The sequence below is a fragment of the Callospermophilus lateralis genome, chromosome 11, assembly GCF_048772815.1.
Source record: "Callospermophilus lateralis isolate mCalLat2 chromosome 11, mCalLat2.hap1, whole genome shotgun sequence".
Classification (NCBI taxonomy): Eukaryota; Metazoa; Chordata; class Mammalia; order Rodentia; family Sciuridae; genus Callospermophilus; species Callospermophilus lateralis.
In genome coordinates this window covers 80,053,875-80,071,865 of record NC_135315.1, presented here as the reverse complement: position 1 = coordinate 80,071,865, position 17,991 = coordinate 80,053,875, and the positions used below count along the sequence as shown (strand labels likewise).

Genomic DNA, 17,991 nt, shown 5'->3' with positions numbered 1-17,991 from the left:
AAACTCACTATTTTAACGTGTACAGTGAAGTGGTCTTTAATGTATTCACAATGTGTTATAACCATCACTATTGTAATTCCTAAAAATTTCTCCCACTCCAAGAAGAAACTTCATACCTTGTATCAGTCATTCTAAATTTTTCCATATCCTGGAAACCACTCATCTGCTTCCTTTCTCTATGAATTTACCTTTCCTGGACATTTCATGTAAATGGAATCAAATAACATGACCATTTACATCTGACTTCTTTTTATATAGCATAATCTTTTTGAAGTTCATTCATAACTGTAGCTAGCATATTATGTGAGTTTCATTCCTCTTTATGACTGAATAATAGTCTACTGAATATATGTACCACGTTTTGTTGATGGACATTTTGGTTTTATGACTTTTTGATTATTACAAATAATGCTGCTGTAAACAGCATTATTTGTAATGCTGTTTACAGCATTATTTGTTTGATGGAGCATACAGTTCCTCTGTATTTAACTATATTAAACTTTTCCACAATGGCTGGCACCAGTTTACATTCCCATCAGCAATGTATGGGGGTTCCAGTTTTTTCCGTACTCTCCCTACACCTATTATTTTCTTCATCTCTTTAAATTATATCCATCTGCATGGGTGCTAAGTAATTATTTTATGATTCTGATATGCATTTCCCTGATGTCTAATGATACATAATATCTTTTCATGTGTTTATTGGCCATTTTTATAACTTGTTTAGAAATATGTCTAATCAAATACTGTGTCTAAAATTGGTCTCTTTTTTTTCCTCTCTTTCTTCATAAGAGTAAGTCTTTGCCTTTTGCTGTCTCAGAAATAGCTTTGAATCTTCACCATTGAGCTTGGACTAGCATCATAAATTCATCCTGGAAAACTCACTCAAGGCCTACCTGCCATTTTTAGATATAATGATAACTGGGCAAGCAGTATTTTCTGTTTTTGATTGGTGGACGGCTTTTCTTTATTTTCCATTTAAAAATGTTTCAAAAGCATATTTTGATGGAGTTATTGTCATGGCTGTAATTTGGATTTGGGCAAATCTCATTGGGAAATGAATTATGATAGAATGATAACGTATCTATGGTTGATATATTATTGGTGCTCACTGGAAGTGTTAAAGTAGAATATGGACAACTATTTATTGGTTGTTTATAGAAGAAATTAGTGCATAGTAAAGAAAGTTGAATTATGTGCTTTTTGAGATTCTTTGCAGCTCTAAGATTCTGAAATTTGTCCCAGTGAAATGGTATAAAAAGTATCTTATTTCATCATTATTTTGTACAAACTTTTTTTTTGTAAAAAGTTTGATTCTCAGGGTAATGTAGATTTGCCTTGAAAATGTGGAATTACTTCAATAACATAACAAAGTATTATGCACTTTATTGTTTTTAAGAGATTTAATTTGTTTTCCTTTGTTGCAGTTGAGATAGTTTGCTTTCAGTTCTAAAAAAAAGTTTTCTTCTTACAGATTAGCAAGACATCTACAAAAAGAGGCCCAAGCTCAACACAACAATTCTGAATTCACAGAAGAGCAAAAGGTACCATCAAATAATATCTAGATATATTCAATTCCAAATGAAATTGCTCTTGAGTCCATTAAGCAGAAAAATAAACAAAAAACTGTTATATTTAAGTAAAAAAAAATCAGATTGATTATGCTTTGCCTAACATTAAGTGAACATTTATACAGATATATAACTTATCACTTAATGAATTACTTTAGTTAACTATTTAGGCCTTATTTAACTCTAATGGAAGTCATCCACACTTTTAGTTGAAAAGCGTGGGTAACCCAAAGACTGGAGTTTGTTCCGAGTCACTTGGAAAAACAGAAGGATTGGGAATAAGTGCATTCCACCTCAATGCTTAACTCTGAATTTTCATAACTCTTTATGTATCACCTCTCAAAGCAAAACAGAAAACACACACAAAACCCCCCAAACCAAAAAACAAATGGAAAAAAAATTAGCTCAAGTCAAGAAGTTGGCGTACAGATCTGTCAGCTAAATAAATATATAAGATTGCAAAATGTTTCAGTACTGTTCTTTCTTCCTTGAATTAAAATTTTTGTATATCAAGTTGATTCCCTGATAGAGATTATGTAAAAGGGGATACTTTAAAGTAACTTCATTCTAAAAGAAGAGAAGAAATGGGAGGAAACAACTCCCATTTTCTCCTGGCTCAGAGTAACAAGTTTTAAGTCAATTTTTAATCCTGTAGATAGTGAAAAATATGTGTTAGTCTTTTCCTCATCTCTTAAGAAAAGGCAGTGTGAAAATCCTGGTGACCTAATTCACTCTTATTAATACTTTTCTTTTTTTGCACAAGGGGAAATGGGAGCAATTTTTTGCATAACTTTTTAATTAAACCTAAGCAAGTTTTTAGTCCATAGGCCTGTGTTTATTAATTCTTAGTTACAGGAGTTTGGGGAGAAAAAGCCCCGAGAGGGTTAGCTGTATTTCTTGCCCAAATATATTTGTATTTTTAAAATATTTAAAATCTACTTCAAAAAAATTATGTTACTGCAATTTAAAAGGGTGTTTTTCTTTTTTCCTTAATAAGTGCTAATATCCACAATAGATTTAAGAGACTTAGGATCTTAGTACTGGAAAATAATTATCACAAAGGAAATAGCTGATATGCTTAAGGAAAGGAACAAAGACTGTACACTATACCACTTCTATAAAATTTGTGAAGTCTGTCTAGGAGTTGTTTATGAAATGATCAACTAGCATCATTGAATTAAGACTTAAAATATCTAAATCTTGATGAATGGAATCTTAGATATCCAGGTACATAAATTAATAGTTAATGAAGTATGTTATAAATATGAAGACAAAATAAAAAAATGTAAAAAAGTTTTAATGATCCCATATTTTAGTCACCTGTTTGCCTTCAGTTAGATTTCTCTAGCATTTGTTGCTCAGGAGTAGAACCTGTGAGCCACATGGCCTGAGATTAAAGTCTTTTGACCTCCTAAAACATTCTAAAATTACAAAACAAACAGGTTAATATCAAAAAATGAACCTTGTTAAGTGATGAGTAAAAAATTAACTTATTCTTGATTTTTTTTAGTATTCTGAGACTAGAGTTGGTGTTGATAATGCTATTGATTCTTTAATTTATAGCTGTTCAGCTTGTCTTTGGTTATAAAGACCCCCAGATCTTGTACTCCAAAAGATCCAGGAGGCTGCAGGTCCTAGAGGAGAGAGCTGAGACCTAGAGTCAGAAGACTGAAGTCTTGCATCCTGGCTTTGGCTCTGGGCCTGATTTTCCTTATATAAGAAATGAGAGATTAGAGAACTCTTAAGTGACTTTAAAAGGTCTTTCCTTCCTAAAACTCCAGTGACCTCTACATGTGAAGTGGTCTGTACCTCCTCCTCTCCTGGAAGCCTGATTTCTGAGGAACATATTATTTATAATACCTACCCAGGAGGCATTTCTGGCTGCCAGGTGTAACTGCAGACAGAGCTTCTGTCTGCCTGTCTATTCCTTGGTCTTGAAGAAGGACCCCAAGTCATTCTGTTCTACTATATAAGGCAAGTTATATGCATTTAAAGGTTTAAATTTCTGTGAAAATGCAAGTGAAATATTCACAACAGACAGAAACACTCATATTGATGTGTAGGCCTTATATGATTGTTCCATAAGAAAAAAAATTATCAAAGTCTTCAGTTAATAATGATTAGAAAAGAGAGGTCTTCAAGACATGTTCTGGGAAACACTGCTCTTAAAAATTAATAGATTGTGTCTGTGTGTATGTGTGTGTGTCTGTGTGTTGTGCTAAGAATAGAACCCAGGTCCTCATGCTAGGCAAGCAAGCACTCTGTATATCAGTAAGCTACATCCCCAGCCCAATAGGCATTACTTGCACACAGTTTGTGACTTCTCTGGACTTTTAATATTCTAATGTGTATGTTGGATATTTTAAAGAGTTTGGTTGTGCAGTATTTTAAAAATTATTTGCTTTTGAAAAGCTCCCCTCCTTTCTTTACAGAATATTTCATTGGATCTAGTGTTCTGAGGAACATAACACAGGAAATTTTGACACATACTGTTAGATCTGCATTAAATATTATGCCTGTACATAAGCTGGAGAGAAAACTGAATTTATTTTTCTCCAAAAAGGAAAATAGAAAATGCTTTTAACCTTATTCTTTGCAAAAACGTTGTTTTATTTTGAGTTATATTTCTTATGCTTATACTATTTCATGTATTGATAGCAGTGATGAGTTATATAATTATGCCAACCATTCAGTAGTTAGTGAAACTTTGAAAAATGTTTTTGGTTTTTAAAAACCAATCTTATTACTAAAGTGCTTTCTTTATGAAACTTTTTGCTGTCTAGTTCACAGTGAGCTCTCAAATATATTTGATGAATAAATGTTTTATTAAAATAAATCCTAATTTTTAAGAGAATAACATATTTTTCCAATGTTTATTTTATATCTAAAGAATTCTAAAGTAGAACTACTAATATGTCTAAACCAAATTAATTGGTGATAGAATAAAAACTTCACATTTATTTCCTATTTTTAATATTCTCAAAGATTTCTAGTTAAAACAAGAGTTTATGATTCTTATTTGATCCTCCCTCACAATTAGTTCCCTTAGCTTTCATTTCAGTTTTCAATAGTTTTGTCATTATAACAACTGGGTTTAGTGGCCAACAAAAAGCTGCCAAAAGCTTTCATTCCATGAAATTCCCTACTTTGGTGTAGTAGATTTTCTCATGTAAGATTCTGGACAAAATAGAACATCCTGTCTCATGACACTTAGAAAGTTTTTCCCTGTTTTGAGTCAAACTTGGTGGTAATGAGAATCACAGCACTATATACTTGTTTTATGTTTTATCGATTCCACCTTTCTACTTCCACTTTCTCTCTACCCCAGTGTTATCTCTCCTCCAACAGCTAGATGGAAGATGAGTGGCTGCTTAAATATTTAAAAGTTAAGTCTGGATTAAGAAAGACTGTACTGAATTATGTTTATTTTCAAACTGATTTTATTCATTATATAAATTGAATACATTTTAGCAAAATTAATTTAGCTCATTAATTGTCCATTTTTATTCCATGTTTTCCTTTAACTGATCTTTCGGGCTCTCAATTTTCTTAGCAATGACAAACTAAAGTAGATAATACTCTAAAAAATGATACTGTTTTCTGTTTCTTATCATATTAGATATGAGCAATTAATTTGAATAAAATGCTAGTGATTTAAGTCTTTCTAAAAATCAAACATCACTTCAGTGCTTGGTTTAATGTACATTAATTAAAGTAGTCAATACTTATACTCTGGAATATGTGAACTTGTGCTTCTTTATCATTTTTCTGAACTGTTCATTTTAAGGCAGGTGACACTGTTTCAGTAGCAAGCACTTGATTTTGACATCAATAAAATCTACATGTTTTAAAAGTTATTGCCACAGCTGAAATAATAGTGTTTCACTTCTTTTTTAATACTGAAGCTGGGTGTGGTCCCTTAAAATAGTTATGAATAAGGCCTGTTGGTATTTTACCATAGTTCAGTACATTTCTGTATAAAAAGCTATTGCCTTTGCTTAACTTGAAGAAATGTTTAAGTGAGAATAGTTTGTTAGTGGTTTCTTATTGTTCAGGTACAACATTTTTATCTTAAATGTTTGAAGTGTGAAATAAAATGGATTTTAAAATCAAGAAGGAAAAAAAGCTAACCACTATTTTGAAGATTATCTCATTGATACATCTCAATACAAGCAAAATTCTTTTATAAAATCAGTTTTGAAAGAATATAGTAAAGAATATAGCTAAATGGAATTGATTGAAGTGTGTGGTTTTATTGAATATCTTGTGTGTTATATAGAAGGCATTGATGACTGGGACAAATTACTTAAACTGTTCATACTTCAGTTTTCACACCTGTAAAATGATCATAGCTAACTCTGAGTTGTGGGGAGGGTTAATTAAATTGATGTTTATAAATCACTTAGGAGAGCCTGTTGGAAAGTGCTCATTAGTTATTAATAAGTGGTTAATAATTAACAGTATTTCTTATTAATAAATTATTTGATTATTATATTTATACTTAATTATTTACTAGTTTTGCTGGAGTTGAGTGGTATATTTGAACAACAATGATTGGGGATATTAGACTTTATGTAGAAAAGATTGCTTACTGCTGGTTTCTATACATAGCTATTTAAGAGGATGAATAAACCTGAGTATTTTGCAAACTATGTATAAATATAATTTTCAAATGTAATCTCTTTTCAGATTAAAATTGCATATTTTCTAAGCTTTTATATTGAAATTTTTAAAAGATTATGGAGATAATTAAATATTATTACTTGTGTGTCTGAGAGGCATATCTTGCTCAATAATAGTTTTTTTTTTTTTGTGAGTTGCTATCCTAGCTGTTTTTTGAAGATACAGTAATTGAAGAGTGTCCACTAGCCTAAGCACCAGGGGCCAGGACAATACTGTTACTTCCCTTTGCTCCTCTTTTACCTTTCAAAGAACATTAACCAAACACAAAATCACCAAATCCCCAATTTACTAAACATTTTGTAAGTCATACATAAAATGCGTTCAGAAAATGTGTCAGTTTTTTCCCAAAATATGTCATTTTGTAAGCATTGTAAATGATGTACACAGTTCTTTGCTTTTATGATCTAGACTTATTCCTAAAGACATTTCAGAAATATCTTTTTTGGAAGGACCTAGAAGTCTCAGTGTCATTGTTCAGCTGCCTGCCCTGATAATTTATTTTATGAATCATGAATCTCCCCTTTTCATTTCCACCTTAGCTATTCATATTCTTATTCTGAATATTGTTTAGACAGTTTGAAATAACTTAAATGATTTTTCCTTCAGTTTTTCCCCTTTCCTTTAAATTATGTATACATTGCATACCTGTATCACAATAGCCAAGGGGTTTTTTGTTTGTTTTTTTAGAAAGAATCTCACCGTGTTGCCCACACAGGCCTTAAACTTTTAGGCTCCTGCCTTAGCCTTCCCAGTAGATGGTACACATAACTATGCCCAGCTCACAACAGTGTTCTTAAGGGCATGCCTGTTAAAAAAAAAAAAAAGAACAATAAAAACACACTTCTGTGTAACTTATTGCTAAAGAAATCCTAGATTCCTCAGCAAGGAGTTTGTGGAAGGTCCATTTTCAGAATGACTATGCCCTACTTCACTTTACTTTTCAAACCTATCCCTCTGCTTTCAGTTGGGGATTTTAAGTAATTGAACCATGACAATTTTCCAAACTCTTTGATTTGGAAATCCTTCCTAGTCTTTGGGACTGGATTCCTAATATAGATCTTGTTCTTTTCCTTTAGGACATAAAAGGAACTTATTTTGCTGAAGCTTATAGATTGAGTGTCTCTCTTTTTAATATAGTGATTTTGTATATGTTTTATCACACATAATAGAACATGAGCATATTAAAAGCAAGGACTGTGCCCTATCACATCTGTTTTATAGCTTATTGTATAAAAAGGTAGACTGTAAAATCTGCACCATTCATCACAAATACTGATTTTGTTAATATTGCCTACGTTTTTAAACAAGTCAGAATTGAGCTTTAATCAGAATTAAATTAGACAATTGTGCTATCTTTCAGATATCTTTTAGTAAATTTCAGGCTTTATGAGAAGATGATTGGAAGGGAAGATGTCAAAAATCCCTTTTCATTGCCCTCCCCCTTTTTAATTTTTTGTTTTCTTTTTTAAAGTTAGTATTTGGGGGCTAGAGTTGTAGCTCAATGGTAGAGTGCTTGCTTGCCCAGCATGTGTGAGGCACTGGGTTCAATCCTCAGCACCACATAAAAACAAATTAATAAAATAAAGGTATTATGTCCATCTACAACTAAAAAAAAGCTATTTTTAAAACAAATAAAGTCAATATTTTAACTTATAGATAACAAAGATAGTACATATAAATGGGGTAACATGTTTTGATACATGTATATATTGTGTGATATTTAAATCCAGTTAACATTTTCTACTCACTTATCATTTCTTATGTTTAAAAACTTTCAAATTTTTCTTTTTTCTTTTGAAATGTAGGATGCATTTATTTATCCCTCCACCCACCCCTACTGGCTCCAACCCCTGGTAACTACTATTCTACTTTCAACTTCTATGAAATCAACTTTTTTGTATTCCACATGAATAAGATTTTTTGGGTCTTGTCTCTGTGCCTGGCTTACTTCATTAATATAATGATCTTGTTCCATCATGTTGTTGCAAAGGATAGGATTTCTTTATTTTTATGACTGAATAGTATTCCATTGTGTATATATAACATTTTTTTTATCCACTTATCAGTTGATGGACTCTTAGGTTTCCATTTCTTGGCTAATAGGAATAGTGCTGCTATGAGTATGGGAGTGCAGGTGTCTCTGCAGCTTACTGATTTCCTTTCCTTTGGCCATATATCCTGGAGTGGAATTGTTGGATCATATCGTAGTTCAATTTTTAATCTTTTGGGGAACCTGCACACTGCTTTCCATAATGGCTATCTTTGTTGCCCTTTAAATCATATCTAGACCTATCACCAAACCAAACTTGATTTAGAATTGGTTATGGCATATTAGTTTAGAGGAGAATATATACTCATCTCTCTCCCACTTCTCAGCCCTTTGTCTTCAGATTCTCTTCTCTAAAATATGCAAGGTGCTAGAAAAGGAATAATAATTTATTTAAAGAAGTATAGATCTCTTTTGTAAATTTTTAAAATTGTAGATGGACACTATATCTTTGTTTTATTTTTTTTTAATGTAGTACTGAGGATAGAGCCCAGTGCCTCACACATGTGAGGCAAGTTTTCAACCACTGAGCTAAAATCCCAGTCCCTATAGATCTCTTATAAATAAAAATTCTTGATTTTAGTAACTGACAGTTAAAATTATCTTGGGATGTATAGCATTTTTTTCCCTACAGAAAACCATAGGCAAAATTGCAACATGCTTGGAATTGTGCAGCACAGCTTTACAGGTAAATGGATTTTTTTAATGAATTATTCTAAATTGTTCTGATAAGATATTAGACATTCATGCCCAAAGCAATATTATCTCAGAAGGGTTTTATAACAATTGGAATTGATCAGTTGAACTCACACTTAAATGATTTAGTTCATACTTTGTACACTGTAGAAATAAAAGATATGATTTTAATTTTTTCTGTTTCTATTAGCTTGAATATTCCAAAAATCAGTTTGGAACTTTTCATTTTCTACCTTTAAAGCAAGAAATATATTTATTTTAATATTTTATTCTTGCCACTTAAAAGACATAGGGTGCAGTGAAATCTTTGTAATGAAAAGATATAATATGCATATTTTAAATTTAGTCCACACAGTCCCAGCAAGAATTTAAACTGGAGGACCTAAAGAAGCTAGAACCAAGTAAGTTTTGTTTACTATTTTTTAGTGATATTCCTTTAGAAAGAGTTTTATCTGTTGTGAATATTAAGATTGTTTAGCACAGAAAGTGATTGGATTTATTTCTCTTACTTTTTGGTGCTTTTAAAACTCCTACAATATTTGCATTTTTAATTACCATTTGGATTTCATCTTGCAGTATGGGCAAAGGCACAGTGTGAATAACTGAATGAATGTAAGTTAATGTAGCCTTTTTAAAAAAATTTTTTAGTTGTAGACAGATACAATACCTTTGTTTTATTTATTTGTTTTTATGTGGTGTTGAGGATCGAATCCAGTGCCTCACACATGCAAGGCAAATGCTCTACAAACAGAACTATAACCCAGCTCCTGTACTCTTTTTTTATTGAGATAAGATTGCACATCTCAGTGCATTTATGTGACTAGGGAACAGTAGATTTTATTTATCCAAATAAGTAAGATTTTTAAGTAGGGAATCATAAAATCAAAGCATTTTCAAACAGAAAGGAGTCTCAGACTTGTGGTCACATTCTCTATTGAGGAAAGAAATGAAATGATTTGTTTGCCCTGTTTCATTTAAATCCCCAGTAACTGAGCAGAGTCTAAATCTCAGAACATTTGTCAGTCTATCTCAGTTCACACTAGTGCAATCCTTTTAATGTAAACATGCTTTGAGTAAGAGGTAAAAAATTAATTTAAGAACTAAAGAGGGCCTTGCACAGTGGCGCATGCCTGTAATCCTAGCCGCTCGGGAGGCTGAGGCAGAAGGATATCAAATTCAAAGCCAGCCCTAGCAAAGCAAGGCACGAAGAAACTTAGTGAGACCCTGTCTCTAAATAAAATATGAAATAGGGCTGGGGATGTGGCTCAGTAGTCAATTGCCCCTGAGTTCGGTTCCAGTATCCCCTGCCAAAAAAGAACTAAATAGAATGTTCCTATAAATTCCACAAACTGCCAATATCTAATTCATTCATAGCAATTCTAACAAAGACATATATTATTGAGAGAGCTGAAATGTGATTGTATTGCAAATCCAGGGTAGAAAAAGGATTCTCAGAGTATACTGAAGGGGATCTGATTTTCTGTTGTTTGGGTTGGAAAAGAGAAGTTAACAACAACAGATAACAACAAAGGAATGCGTAACAGATTTGTTGTGATTCTGGTGGCTTTTCCAGTTTTAGATGATCATATTTCATTTCTTCAGAACACCATCCTTCTGAATATGGCAAGAATTCTGATGAACTCTGTCATTTTAATAGTTTTGGTTACTTTATGTAATCCAGATCATAAAGTTTTTTTTTTCTTTGTGGTTCTGGGGATCAAACCCATGACCTCACACATGCTAGGCAAGCGTTTTACCACTGAGCTACATCTCCAGCCGTAGATCATAAGAGTTGGAGATGTTATAAGAGACACACTTATATTCAGAAATAGTTCTTATGCCTATATCCAATGTATATAAGGATACTAATCAATGTAATATTTCTCACAATTTTTTGGGGTTTTTTGTACCTAAAACTTTATTTTTCAAAAGCATTAATAAATACTTTGTATATGATTGAGATATAATTTATATAAAGCACAGTTCACCAATTTAACATATCATATTCAATTTTTTAGTAAATTGGAAGAGTTATGCAGACATCACCACAATCAATTTTAGTACATTTTCGTCACCACAAGAAGAAACCCTACTCCCATGAGCAGTCATTCACTTTTTGCCATCCCCCTAAAATCCCTTCCAATTCCCAGCCCTAGGAAACCATTAGTTTGATTTCTGTCTATAAATTGTCCTATTGAAGACATTTTATTTAAATGGACTCATATGATATATGATCTTTTATGACTGGCTACATATAAGATTATTTTGAGAAAAACACATTGATGGCTTTAAATAAAATGTTGCAACAGTTGTTTATACAGTGGTTCTACTGAAAATTATGTTTGTGTGTGAGTGTGTGTGTATGTGTGTGTGTGTGTGTGTGTGTGTGTGTGTGTGTGTGTGAGAGAGAGAGAGAGAGAGAGAGAGAGAGAGAGAGAGAGAGAGAGATGATGCTGGGGATTGAACCAAGGGCTTTGGGCATGTTAGACAAGTGCTTTACCAGTAAACTACGTCACCAGCCCTCAGTTTTTTATGATAAAAATAATTAGGATTTTGGCTTCTTATTCAGTCACTATTTCCTATTAGTTGTTTGTTTCCAAACAAAATTTAAAAATCTTATAGATACACAGAGTGGCTGTAAAGACTGTGGATGTTTATTTCATATATTTATTATCTCTTCATGCTCAAGTACTTCTATTGCCTCACAAGATCTTTCATTAATTGCCTTTTTTTTTTTTAGAATAGCATCTATATGCTAAGCACTCGAATCCTCTCAGTTTCATTTTGCTAAGGACAACACCGACATTAGCTTGTAAATCCCAGGAATGAGTTTTAGGGTCACCTGGACTGGTTCTTTCACTATGCTGTTATTAATACCTGTAGTGGTGCTGTACTACATCATTCCTAAGTACAGCTCTCCAGTTCAAATTCCTAAGAAATTATTGATCCATGTATTAGTCGAAGATCAGGTTAAAATCTATTACTTTTTCGGCTTTTTAAAAAAAATTTGGAGTAGAAATGGAAAGAGTATTTTGGAGATTCACTTTATTATATTTTTTATAATGTTTTTCATTTGTACTTTTCCCTTCTTGATAGTTATCCTTTTAGATGATTTTAATTTGCTGTTGCTTCTGAAAGAAACATAAACGAGTATTTCAGTAGGGTAGACTCTGTAATTTGGAATTTATCCAAGCAGGGCACTTGTTGCTCTGTCACTGAGCTACATCCCTAGCTCTTGGCTGGTTTATTAGGCTGATGTATTCTTTACTTCAACATTTTGAAATCTTTTAAATTCTGTCTGAAAATACTAAAACTATGATTGTGAAAGTCTGAGCCATTTTTTCTTATGTTAATTGCAGTAATGTACTGCTGCTTACTCAAGCATATCTCCCCAACACCACCCTGCAAAATTCTCTTCTATTAAGCCACCCTTCAAAGCTTCACAGAATCCCACCTCTCCCTGAAAGCTTTCTCTGCTGTCTCTATAGAGGCATAATTAAACTCTGCCTCCTCTCCTGTATAGGATCATTTTAACTATCCATTGTCAGACTCTCACATGTGTTATTTTTCACTTGTATTTGTTTCAGTCCTCAAAGAGATTATGAATGGACTCTTCCCCCACCCCAGAGCCTATTGAATGCTTTAAGTGTAGTATGAACTTGGCAAGATTGTGTTGAGTTAAATAGATTTGAATGTTTTGAAGGAATCTTTTCCTATAATTTAAAAAATACCCTTTCAAAATTGAGGCAGCTGCCCATTTTTCCTACCACAAAAATGAAACACGTCAGTCACAAAAGCAGAATGCATTTTGATATTTGCCTGTGTGTCATCTTTTGAGGGTTAGCTTCAGGAGGTTGGTAGGTCCATGCTCCAAGAGAAAGGCTGGGAGTGCTGAATTTTCCATGGTGGAGTAGCATCAGATGTCTGCCATGTAGTGATCCAAAGTGTGTAAGTCCTACCAAATCAGCCCATGAATCTCCAACACATGACATGCTTCATACTTATGATAATATCTTTTGTAAAATTCAAGCTCCTCTTCAGATCCTCCTAAGACATCATTGCTAGTATTGGTAGAAAGAAAACTCTATGTAAAGTTTAAGCTATTTTAAAAGAACAACAGAAGCTGTTATTCCATAGTTGTTGAAAATGTAAACCTATACTACAGTTATAGAAAGTAAAACATAATTTGTTTTTTTAGTTCTAAAGCTATTCACATAAATTAAATGTTTGATAATACTTTAACTTGTAAAAATAATATAACAAAGCTATTATTCTAAAGCAAATACTTCCTCTTCAGAGCTTTGATACTAAAGAAAAGAAAATACTATTTAATTTTTCTGTTACAATACAAATGCAAGATAACCACTGAGCCACATCCCCAGCCCTATTTTGTATTTTATTTAGAGACAGAGTCTCACTGAGTTGCTTATGCCTCACTTTTCCTGAGGCTGGCTTTGAATTCTTAATCCTCCTAAGCCTCTGGGATTACAGGTGTGCACTACCACACTCAGCCAAGATATTCTTAATAACCAAGATATTTTTCAACTTTTTTGTTTGTTTTTGATGTACTGGGCATTGAACCCAGGGGTGATCTACCACTGAGCTATATTTCCAGTCCTTTTTATTTTTTAAAACTTTTTTAGTTGTAGATGGACACAATACCTTTATTTTATTTATTCATTTTATGTAGTGCTAAGGATCGAACCCAGTGCTCTACCACTGAACTACAACCCCAGCTCTTTTATTGTTTTATTTTTATTTTGAGACAGGGTCTCCCTACGTTGCTTAGGCAGATGAACTTCTAGTCCTCCTGACTCAGGCTTTTGGTACCTAGGATTAGAGACACATGCCACCATAACAGGATCAACTTTTAAAAATTATTGTTATATACATTTTTAATGGTTGATTTTTTTGCCCATTTTATTAAACTCTTATTACAATATGATCTTTTCTGTGTTTTTGTTTCTGATATAAGTGAGACATGATCTTTTTGTTACCTGCTCCCCATTCTTGGGTATCTATTCCATTGTTGTGTAAGTGATCAATATTTATTAATATTACTTATTAATATTGAGTTGATTTAATAGTTTAGTAACAATGATCATGCAGAAGTATAGAAAAGATGTTCTTGTATTAAAAAATAAACAGTACTTCTTAGTAAGATAAGAAATATTAGGATTCTAGTCAACTAGATCAAAAAGGTCATGGAGAGAGTGAATGTCCATTTTAGATTTTCCCTTGCCATTTTGTATACATTTATTTAGGCTGTAATTCTCTCAATATCCTGTAAAGGAAGTAGCATTCTCATTTTAGAACTGGGGAGATTAGAGTATTTATGTAATTGTTCAAGTTATTATTGTAATTGTAGGGCTAGGTTTTGATTTAAACCTTCTACTTTGATCTCCTGCTGCTTCCCCTTTGCTTGTCAGACTTAAGTTCTCACAGTCCTTTCTATGCCTTGAATAAGGCAAACTGTTTCCTACTTGGAACCTTTGTTGTTGCTCCAGCCTGTTCTCTAATACCTGGGAAGCCCTTATGCTAGAGCCACTTGTGGATGATCCCTCTCATCTCAGGTCTTGGCTCAAATGTCTTCTTACAGTTTAGTTTCGAAAGGCACCCTGTCTACCTTAGCTACTCTACCAAGTTCTCTCTGCTTTTACACAGCATCCTGTTTGTATCCTTCATACCACTAATCACATCTTACATTATCTAGTTTATTTATTGGCATATTTATTGTCTACTTTTCCTTAGTAAAGTCTAAGGTCCAAATATGAGTTCTTGATTACTGTGTATCTTTAACACCTAAAACAGTGATTGGAACATTGTGAGTACTCGGTATGCATTTGTTGAGAAGAAGAAAGAGATAAAGGATGAGGAAGAGCTAAAGGGAGAGAGAATTAAGAGTGAGTAATGAGAATCTAGGTACAAGTTTCCAACTTCTTTCTCACTGGATGATTGACTCCTATTGGAATAAGTTATGTAATTACAACCTGTTCTTTTTGAATTTCCTTATTTAGGAATCCAATATGCCATACTCCTTTTAACTCAAATCTGCAAGACTCCAAAATTAAAGTCTGAGTAATTAGAGTAAAAATCATGGGTTGCCCAATTAATAATGCTAAATATTCACCTTGAAATAATTGCAGGTAGTCACTAGGAACCCATAAATTGGGAAATGAAACAATAAATTTCATAAAATACTTTTCCAGATACAGATAGAATTGTATAACATCTGTCTGTAGGCTTACATGACAGAAAGTAATCAACCAGGACACAAGAGGTGATAGCATTATGTTGTTTGATGACTTCCCTGAGGAGAGAGTCTGCTGTGTGTGTGTGTGTGTATGTGTGTGTACACATGTGTAAATATATATATATATATATATATATATATATATATATATATATATATACACACACACACACACACACACATATATATGCATGTATATATGTGTGTACACATATATAATAAATTTCATCATAAAAGGAATATTAGAATTATAACCTTGTTGCTACAAACCTTACCAGTGTGATAAGTATTGAGGGAAATCTACTTAGGATAAAGAATAAGGTGTGATTATCTATTTCTCTTTAATTAGTCATCTTCAGTATCAATCTTTTAATTAAAATACTTCAGGAGAAGAGGTATTCTCTTTCACCCCATATCACCTAGGACCTTGTACATTGGAGAACTATTTTATGGTTCATTTTCTATCAGGGTTCTGAGACTTTCCTTGGAGATCTTACAGTACTCTGAAAATACTGGTACCTGCAGTCCACTATGGACATTTTTATTTTGCTAAGACACTCAGTAGTCAATTGCATAGTCTTGAAATGATAGTGAAGCTCGGAATTTAAAATACATATATTAATGTGTGGTTAATACACTATAAAATACCATTAAAAGTATCAATTTAAGATATAACATATAAGACTAACTAATATATAAGACTTACATAACATGTAGGACTAAGATATAAGATATAAGACTAATGTTTGTCTATGTCTTTATTCTAGTCCTAAAGAATATTCTCACATATAATAAAGAATTTCCATTTGATGTTCAGCCTGTCCCATTAAGGTAAATAAATAAGCATCCATATTTTGTCTTCTGATTTTATTATCTATTTTATCCCTGTTTTTTTTAAATATTTCTGGATTTTTTCCCTATCAAATTTGGTATTGGTGATATGACTGATACCATTGGTAGCAATGAAATGATTGACATTGACATTTATATCAACATTAACCTAATAATCAGCATCTTATCTGGGAAGTTAGTGGCTTTGAGGGTTAGCTGGTGTATTAAGTGGAGAAGCTCACTAATTTTTCTGTCCTTTTTTATATAGGAGAATTTTAGCCCCTGGTGAGGAAGAGCATTTAGAATTGAAGAAGATGAAGAATAAGGTGGTGCTGGAGCAGGGTCTCCTGATTCTTTTCCTACTAGAGTGCCTGGTGGGTACAAAAAATGTACATTATATAATTCAAGGTCAGGTGTTTGGAACTTACTTTTGTACTTGTTAGTGGCAGGTAAAACATCTCCAAGTTTGCCAATCTTAAGCAAATTATCACGGCCATTCTGTTAGCGGTAGCTATCGGTTTATTGTGAAAGTATCTTACTATTTGTGTCAGGGATCCTCAAAACATCCCATGTTTAGTGATTGGCTAGGAAGACCCACAGGACTCAGCATATAGCTGTACTCACAGTTGTATTCTGAGTCATTCCAACAAGAAAACACAAGAACAAAATCAGCAAAGGGTAAAGGCACACAGACAAATTCCAGAGGAAACCAAACTTCTAAGAGTCCTCTCCCAGCAGAGTCAAATATGTACTTGATTCTCTCAACATTCTTTCACACCTGTGAAATGAAAAATATTGTCTATTGGGGAAGCACTGTAGAGATTCAGTGCACAAGACACTTATTGGGGTTAGCATGAACCAAAACTACAGACTCCAGGAAGAAAGCAAGTGTTCAGCACAAACCATATTGTTTGCATGGACCGTTTAGGCACAGTGATCTTCTTAACAGGGCACGATGGGAATCCTGCTGAAATCCAGGTTCCCAGATGCTAGCCATGGACCAACATTGTAAGTAGGCTTTCTAGAGTAACTGTTTGCTATGTTAATTATTTTCTTTATATATCTAGCTGTTCTTTAAATAATCATATATGATTGTGAAACCTGGACCTGGAGGAACAGATACTAAACAGTTGCCCTTAACAGGGAAATAAAGAATACATAGCAAGTCCTTTTTATTTGTGGAAGATCTTGACAAGGTTGTAAAATACCCTAGTCAAGCACCCTGAGTAAATTTGTTGACTCTTCCACTTCTATACTTTCTTCTGTTCTTATACAGTGCACAGTTTTTACTTCTGATGAACTAGTTCATTTTTGGAAGTGTAGAAATAACACTGTACTATTGTGATGCATTTTTTTAAAGACTCTATGCTTTATGGTATAATTAAATATAATATACTTATCATCCAGAAAACTTCATAATTAAAGTCAGATTCCAGTAATTTAAATACTCTTTGGTAGAAGACGTTTGAAATATAAACAGTATAGGCTTAGACAAACAAGATACCTGCGCTTTTGAGTCTAACATCTGCCAATCAGTAGTTAAGTGACTGTACTTAATTCTTTATAAAAGGAGATGTTGACAATGCCTAATTTGTAGGGTTACAGTGAAAATTAAGGCACCACATACAAAGCATTTCGCATGATACTTTTCATTTGCTGGTGTAGTGGTGGCTACTGTATTTTCATTATCACCTCTAAATGGTGCTAATGTCCTACACCATAGGATTATTGGAAAAATTACAGTCACTATAAAATGTTATTGTTAGTGTTTCTTTGGTACAAGGTAAGTATTTCCAATCTGCTTATCCTTATGAAGAAAGAGCTATATTTTACTTGTCATATTTGTAGGAAATTTCAAGATTGCTGAGATGATGAGGTAAATAAATTTGCTAATTTTTTTTCTGTATTTT

General features: G+C 32.9%; 1 pseudogene; it reads left to right on the top strand.

Moving 5' to 3' along the window:
• The window catches only part of LOC143410629 (axin interactor, dorsalization-associated protein-like), a 37,259-nt pseudogene that overhangs the window by 528 nt on the left and 18,740 nt on the right, over nt 1-17,991 (top strand).